The 9,105-nt window shown below is 44.9% G+C and overlaps 1 pseudogene; it reads left to right on the forward strand.

Moving 5' to 3' along the window:
- Positions 1-8,778: 8,778 nt before the first annotated feature.
- Positions 8,779-8,896, forward strand: LOC124717619 (annotated as a pseudogene).
- The last annotated feature ends 209 nt before the right edge of the window (positions 8,897-9,105 follow it).

Here is a 9,105-nt window from a genome sequence, read left to right on the forward strand (position 1 = left end):
GAGTATTGCAGACGCTCCAAGCCATGTTACCCTAAATCTTTTGCGCAGTACACTAACATTTTTGAGATTTTTTGAAATGTTTATTTGTCTTATATTTCCGAATGTTCTCGAGTGATCTGTAACGCTGTCCAAAAATAGACGAAAATAAAGATCGCGCGAAGTGGGTCTGTTTCAGATAGTACTTTTAAAAAATTGTGATCGCAGAAGACCCGATAACATGTTGCTGCAGGTGATTCGCTGTTAATCCATGATCAAAAAGCTCTTCCTTCAGTGCCTCCTCTTCCTTTACACGTGCCTGTGCCTCTCCTTCTTTCGTAATGGAGCCTAGTCTACATATGCATTTCTGATGTACTCTGAGGGACTGATATAGGATGATTAATTTCCAGAATACAGCATAAACAACCTGGTGGATATAGTCCAAAGTTTCATAAGACTTTTCGCAGATGACGCTATTGTATGCTGAGAAATTGCAGCACTAGAAGACTGCACTTAAATGTAGGGAGACCTGCTAAGTATTGACGCCTAATGCAGGGATTGCCAGTTGACCCACCATATAAACAAATGTATTATGATGCATAAACAGACATAAATGCCCATTACTACGCAATTCTCCGATTACAGTACTTTCACTGGAAGTAGTCACATCCTTCATGTCTCAGCTTGTAAGCACGGAAATTCTAACAGAACCTGTTTACGAAAAAATAACGTCGAATGCAGTCTTCTTCGCAGACCTAACGTGGTACCCAGTCCATCAGGTGTTACCCTTCCTGCTTTCAACACACGCAAACGCTCCCTCCGCTATGTAGAGGCTCCTATATCACAGCATAAGGGATGTGAATGAATCGAGCATTATGACTGGCTCTTATCGAATTTATTCGCCGAATTAGTGATGCCGCCGGTATCGAAGCACCATCCACCTTTTCTTTCTTTCTGCAGACAATACTTACAGCGGTTATTTTACACAGATCGCCATATAGCACTTACAAACTACCATACATATCGTCAAATACGGAAATTACACTGCTCTCCCACCAAGGACAGAAGCTTGAATATTAGAACGTGATACCGACCTGCGACCAATCAATATATCACCGCGTGCTCTACATAACGTCAAATACGGAAAGACTCTTACTCACACTGCTCTCTCACTGAGGACAGGAGCTTGCATATTAGTGCGCGAAACCGATCTCCAACCCAGCAATATATCACCACGTCGATATAGTAAACATAGAATTCGTATCCTGCACCAAACAAAATCATCCCTTTTATGTCATTCGTACATATACCGCAAAGACAGGCAGTACTGTATATACGCTCCTCTCAGCACTAAATATTTTGCCGCACCCGACGATCACAAGTCATCCACCCCGAATGTGCGACCAGAGCACCCACAGTGGACTGAAGTCGCTCTCAGAATTGTTCTACAAATTCGAGATCGTTTCCCCTCGTCACAGACACGTTACTGTTGCTTCTCCGAACATGCTTCCTTGCTTGCTCGTTTTTCTACACACATCTCCAGACTCCGGGATTACAAGAACACATGTATTTTTTTGCATGGTTCGCCATAATATTATACCATTTCCACAGTAGTTCTCGATATCGAGCACTAGGCAACATCTTACCGATCGCTATCGCAACATGATTTCCAAGATATAGACTGCAAATCATTCCTCTACAAAACCGAAACTTTAGCTAGGTGGGGCGTGCTGTAAACCACTGACTAACTAGAAACTTGTCAATTCTGTGGAGACATTTACTCTGCAACGTGAAACAAATAGAGGAAACTGATATTTCCACTCTCGAATACCGATGTTGGTGATTTAGTAGATTCCAAATTATCTCCATAATTTACAAGGTCAACTAAAGTGTTTCTCATGTCTAGAGGACTGGCAAACATGTCTTCCACAAGCTAGATGCACACACCACAATTGATCTTCTCTCAGCTAAATAAAAGCGCGAAATGTGCAGAAGCAGTGAACCGAACAAATTACTTGGATGGGAATAACGATCCAGTGCAAACGCACCTCCATATTCAATCTTCTGAAATTCCCATGCAATCGTGAAAGCTATCCAACACATACTAAGTATTAGTTCGCTGTTTGATTGTTTAGAGGACAATGCGGTTAATTCATCTACATTCCTACACTCCAACAGGCATCTCCCATCTGACAGTTCCTACCATTAACGTGAAATGTGAATCACGCCCACACAAGTCACCAGCACTGCAGGCTGAGCACATACAGGTAGAATGTTTTTCCTAAGAAATGGGTCAGATATATATTTTATCCCTGTGCTTAAAACTAAATGTTAAGATCGTGGTCTCAGTTGAATGACATTTGACAATGAGCGAAGTATCAGAAATACACTCTGTTGACGGCTGTGGCTCTGGGAATAGAAATATCAGTACCAATCTTAGGAGTGTGTATGTTTATGTTCTCTCTTACCAGTACCTTCCAGGTACCGATCTTAGACTCTAAAACAATAGTTTAGAGTTGATAGCTTGGTTGATTTACGTAAAACTGCGTCGAACTCCATCCGTCTGGAGCTCCATCGCACATAAAAATCATTCGTTTCTCGTTCTTAACCGTCTGCTATTACATCGTGATGCTTTGAAATCTGTTACTATACATCGATAAGGAGTGCTAAGCTCCACGACATGGGTGCGTCTCGAGAAACCTCGTGCACTTGGACGGGTGAGGACTCAGATAGCTAAATTCATTCACGAGACGTTGATTGTAGCTGTATACTTCTGATCGGTTGCAGATTAATTCAGTAACGGTGCTGCAGGGCGGGTTGGTCAATATATATTGATACTGATGGGTCGCAGGTCGGTTTCACGTTCTAATATTCGATATCCTGTGTAATATCCGTATTTGACGATATGTGTGGTAGTTTGTAAGATTAAATTGCCAGTGCAATATGGCGATCTGTGTAAAATAACTGCTGAAAGTCTCATCTGCAGAAAGAAAGAAAAGGTGGATGGTGATTCAATACCGGCGGCATGAGTAATTCATCGGGTAAATTCGATAAGAGCCAATCATAATGCTCGATTCATTCACATCCTTTGTGCTGAGATATAGGAGCCTCTACATAGAGGAGGGGGCGTTTGTGTGTGCTGAAAGTAGGAAGGGTAACACTTGATGGACGGGGTACCACGTTAGGTCCGCGAGGAAGACTGCATTCGATGTTATTCCGTGCATTCTTCGTAAACAGGTTCTGTTGGGACAAGAATTTCCGTGCACACAACCTGAGACATCAAGAAAGCGAGCGTTAACTATTTCTGGGACAATATACAATTTCCGAGAGGTCGACTCGATTCTTATTTGTACATAGTCATGTGACATCAGTATAAGATTGAGGACCTTGTTTGATGCGCTTCCGAGGGTTTGTAGTTACTCGCGCGCACTTCGCGGGGCTGCGTTAGTCACGCTGGGCAGTTAAGCAATTTTAGACACGTCTCTGATGTTGTGCAAGCACCCCTGTGCTATTCTGGAAAGCATTGGAACATCTCTCTCGGTGCTGGACTGCACCACAGCTATGCGTCATCGCGTATGGGACCAGCGTGAGCGCGCCTTGGAGTTCTGTGACGTCAGTATAACGCTCGAAGAATTCTTAGTGTATACCTGAAAAAGAGACCCGGCTTTCACCTACGGCGGTGTGAGAGCGATGGCTCGCGCTGGCTTGCGTCCGGCAGTGGCTCGCGGCGGTGGCGGCGGCTATGGTGGGGTCAGCGACGGCGTCGGGCTTCGGGTGGCGAGATGTGCTTTTTATTAGCAATCTTTTGTTTAAGCTATATTCCATCGATTTTACCGACAAATAGGATGCTGCGAATTAAGAAAAACTACCCCATACATGTGAAGAATACCTATTTAATTAATTTGCATAATTTTTTTATTTCAATGGGTTGTTAGTGGTACAGTAGTTAATGGGAGGAGGTGCGTGAGAGGGTGACATGGAGCAGAACAGCAGGTTAAGTGCAGAACAGTAGGTTAATTTGCATAATGTTTATGTAAAATGCAGTACAAAATTTTAATGAGGTGTGTGGCAAAGAAGAATGCGCCAGAAATGGCGTTCAAAAGCACGTGAAATTCGAAAAGTGTACCAGAAAATGATGGGAGGACATAACTAATTGCTTAATTTGGTATCAATGGTGGTAAAATATTTTAAGGAAATGGGGGTGACATGAGACACAACTCAACAGGACAATTGGTTAAGTGCCGACAAAGGCCCAAACATTAGGTTATGTATCATGTTTGCTCCATGTAGTTACTTCTTACAAGACCTACATGTTTCCAGACAGCAAGGAATGATGAGCAAGAGAAATTTGTTTATAAATAAACAATATACCCTTGAATTTCCTGTTATGAGATCCTTCCTCTCCACCAATTTCCATATATTCCATACAATTCCTTGAATCCCCTAAATTGTTTAAATTTATTCCAGATACAATGTCTAAATTGTTTAAACAATATTCCATACACTACAATCGTATACCCTGCAAATGATCGATCAACTGAGTCTTTTTCCCGCCAATTCCTAGGAAGAGGTGGCAGTCAGATGACTTAGGTTAGTGGAGGTGCCCTTTTCTCCCACCATTTCCTGGTGGAAATTGAACTTCCCGCCAGGGGGACGTGGCACTTTCCCACCAGAGAGGTTAATTCATTTATCAAATTAATTAAGTAGTCAATGTGATCTAAATTATCTTCCCACCATTTTCTTAGGTTAGTAGAGATTGCATTGTCCTGATGGAATTTAAGCTTCCCACCAGGGGGACGAGTCAGGGGGACGTGGCACTTTCCCACCAGAGAGGTTAACTAGTTGATCAATTTAATGAAGTAGTCAATCAAATTGATTAGAGTGAGAGAGGGCCTATTTCAATAACTCAGACCTGAAAGTGTACCTGTAGCAGCGAGGGAGGAGGCGGAGGGGCGGGGGGGGTGGGAGGAGGACAATAGGTTAAGTGCCTGTCAATCAAAAGGAAAGGTGTGTGACATGGAAATGCACTTAACAGAACAATAGGTTAAGTACCTGTCAATCAATAGGAAATGAGGGTGACATGGAAAAGCACTTAACAGTAGGTTAAGTACCTGTCAATCAAAGGAAAACAATAGGTTTGCTCCTGAGTGCATACCTGCCCCTGATGTAGGCAAGCTGCACCACAAAATGGCCCAGCGCTCCCTTTCTGAGGGGGGAGGGGAGTGGGAGGAGGTGTGGGGAACAATTGGTTACATGCAGCAACATGGAAAACAACTTAACTGAACAATAGGCTAAGGACCTATCAATCAAAGGAGAACATAGGTTAAGTACTTGTCAATGAAAGGAGAACAGTAGGTTAGCCCCTGAGTGCATATCTGTCCCTTATGTAGTCAACCCACACTAACAAAACGGCTCTGCACCCACTTCCTGAGGGGGGTGGGGGAAGGGCAGTGGGAGGGAGGGGAACAATAGGTTAAGTGCAGTGACATGGAAAAACCACTTAACAGAACAATAGGATATGGATCTATCAATCAAAGGAGAACAATAGGTTTCCCCCTGAGTGCATACCTGCCCCTGATGTGGGCAACCCACAAAATGTCTCAGCACCCCCTTCCTGAAGGAGGGAGGGGTGTGGGGTGGGGGCAGGGGGAACAATAGGCTAAGGACCTGTCAATCAAAGGAGAACAATAGGTTAAGTACCTGTCAATCAAAGGAGAACAATAGGTTTGCCCCTGAGTGCACACCTGCCCCTTATGTAGGCAGCCCACACTAACAAAATGGCCTAGTACCCTCTTCGTGAAGGGTGGAGGCTAGTGGAAGGGGGGAAGGGGAACGATAGGCTAAGGACCTGTCAATCAAAAGAGAACAATAGGTTTGCCCCTGAGTGCACACCTGCCCCTTATGTAGGCAGCCCACACTAACAAAATGGCCTAGTACCCTCTTCGTGAAGGGTGGAGGCTAGTGGAAGGGGGGAAGGGGAACGATAGGCTAAGGACCTGTCAATCAAAGGAGAACAATAGGTTTGCCCCTGAGTGCATACCTGCCCCTGATGTAGGCACCTCTCCTGATGTAGGCACCTGTACTAACAAAATGGCATGGCACCCCCCTTGTCTCCCTACTTCCCAGAACTGTATGCTGGACACAAGACGAAGGTTCTCAACACAAGGTGGAGTACAGTACATCTTTAAAATTCCAGCAAAATACAGGGCCGTAACTGCTCTGTGTCACACTGATGCTAAAACAGAATTCTTCCTTGCACTTGGGAGCAAAGACAAGAAAATGTCCCCTCTCTTTCGAGAGCCGAGAAGGGGTCTCCTCATACCAGACGGCTCCGGCCAATGACACTCAAGTTCCTGTCGAATTTTCCGGAAGGCATCCCTCCTACCAATGCTCTAAGCAAATGTGCGAGTCCCGAACGTCCGACTCAAAAGTTCGAGGGAACAAGTCTGGTGTACGTGCCAAAACAGCTAACGGCTCGAGGTGCCCGCCTGCGCCTGGCCCGCTTCCACTTCGCCGCAGTGTTGTTTGAAACAATTTGCGTCCGCGATTAAACGGCACAGGCCAGTCTGCACCGGTCATCGTGGAACAGCTCTCGCAATTCGTACGACGCCTGTGACCCTCGTAAAACTCAGCATCTCGTCCCTCAACCGAGACCGCGTTCGTACACTGTTGCTTGTTTGAACGACCGCCCAAAGCGGAATCTTTGTAACGACTCAAAATGCTGCCACCTTACAATGGAAAGAAACCTGAAGAGAATCGAAGGTTTTAAAATGCAACATTACAAAAAACTGTTCGGAAGTATATGCGTAGATCAAAAAGCTAATTAGGAAATACGGAAATGAACTGAGGAAATTTATGGCAGAACTTGAGTAAAAGAGGGATCAGTTGATACAACACATCCTGAGGCATGGAGGGCTCACCAGTCAACAATAAAAGCAAGTGTATGTGTGTGTGTGTGTGTGTGTGTGTGTGTGTGTGTGTGTGTGCAGGGAATGGGAGTAAAAATTCAAAATTGTAGAGAGGGACCGAGACTTGGCAATAGTTAGCAGGTCCTACGGATGTAGGTTGCATTAATTATGCGAAGACGAAGAGGCTTGCCCACGATAGAGTAGCGTGAAGAGTTGCAATAACCCTTTCTGGGACGAAATATATTTTCCAGCAAAACAAAGATACACATGTCCGTATATACTCCTTGCATACAATAATCAATAAAACTTTCCTCAATTGATTACGTATTTTGCCACCATGAGTTATAGGGTGGTAAATATTCATACGAAAGAATCACGAGCACAAAATCTGCGCTAAAAATGTTTGAAAAATCTTTAGGAAATTAGCACTGCTAACATCTGTTAGCAAATATATGTCCCGAGGAATAAGACATTTGCCAATGAAATGGAGTTGACACTCACCTTCCGACCATGCTAATGAATCCACACTTGCAGCCACTTCAGCATGAGTCAGTTCTACGACTTTCATAATACGCTGCTTGAAAGACAGGAAATCAGTCTATCCTACCTGCTGAATCTGAACTCGACGTTTCGCCCACTTGCCCCTTGATACGATAAGATTGGGAAGAGTACCCATCTGGTAAGAATTCGCAGTGGCATTTTTTCTACATTGGCAACACTGACAGGCAATGAAAAATTTCATTCATGTAATCTTTAAGCTGCATGTCGTAATCAATAAACACTACCTAGGTGTGACTGCCATTTGCGATATTTTTTTGAACTTTGTGGCGCATCGGTTAAGAGCACGCTGTAAGATAGCGGGAAAAGACTAGGTGCGAACACTTAACTCTCCCCCCCCCCCCCCCCCCCCCTGTTTCCTCTTCGTTCGTAACGGTTACTAATGCAGGACAACCCATTAGGCAAACAGATGTGAGCGCTAGTACAGCCGCAATCCAAACAGCTGAAAAGAAAAAAGGCTCAAATGGCTCTGAGCACTATTGGACAACATCTGAGGTCATCAGTTCCCTAGAACTTAGAACTACTTAAACTGAACTAACCTAAGGACATGACACACATCCATGCCCGAGGCAGGATTCGAACCTGCGACCGTAGTGTTCGCGCGGTTCCAGACTGAAGCGCCTAGAACTGCTCGGTCATTCCCAAACAGCTGAGAAATCGCTCAAGTCAATGGGAATATCCCGGTTCAATCCGGATGTCTTCACAGCAGAAGACTTTGCTTCGTCATAAATAACTGAGGGAGTCGAATTTCCCAACACCTGAAGAAGGCAAGGGAGTTCAGCAGGAGCCGAAGGGCACATGCTGCTGCTCAGCGATATGATTTGTCTGTGCAGTCACCAGGAAAAAACCAAGAACGTTATACAAATCAAGTACAGAGTCCTGATGTGGGAACAGGTGTAGGCCAATCCAATCTTATCCACTGTTAAAGTATGATAGACTCATAAAAAAGAAGAAAATGGCAAAAAATCAGAGATTTTCTCTGGGTGTCCGTCAAAAATCCGTCGTCAGGAGAGCGAGCTAAACCAGACAAAACCAATAAGAGACAAAATACTAGTAAGGAGTGACACAGAATCTCTAGGGATAATCGGAATTTAACCGCGCCATCATCTTCAGGAAAAATCAGGTTCAAATCCAAGGACGGATCTGATGTTTTGAATTTTCCAGGTTGTGGTGAAGTCTAACGGAAGACTGTCAGGGAATACTGGATTAAGTGTGATAACTGCTCCCAATGGTGTCGTGGAGAATGCACAGTTTATGAAGGACGACGTGAATTTATTGTATGTTAGGGCGTACTCTTTGACTACATGTGGAAGCGTCTTACCAGACTACTAGATACGTCAGCGGCCTTGCCGCAGTGGTAACACCGGTTCCCGTCAGGCAACCGAAGTTAAGCGCTGTCGGGCTGGATTAGCACTTGGATGGGTGACCATTCGGTCTGCCGAGCGCTGTTGGCAAGCGGGGTGCACTCAGCCCTTGTGAGGCAAACTGAGGAGCTACTTGGCTGAGAAGTAGCGGCTCCGGTCTCGGAAACTGACATACGGCCGGGAGAGCGATGTGCTGAGCACATGCCCCTCCTTATCCACATCCAGTGACGCCTGTGGTGTGAGGATGACACGGCGTCCGGTCAGCACCGTTGGGCCTTCATGGCCTGTTCGGGAGAAGT

Source organism: Schistocerca piceifrons, chromosome 9, assembly GCF_021461385.2.
Source record: "Schistocerca piceifrons isolate TAMUIC-IGC-003096 chromosome 9, iqSchPice1.1, whole genome shotgun sequence".
NCBI lineage: Eukaryota > Metazoa > Arthropoda > Insecta > Orthoptera > Acrididae > Schistocerca > Schistocerca piceifrons.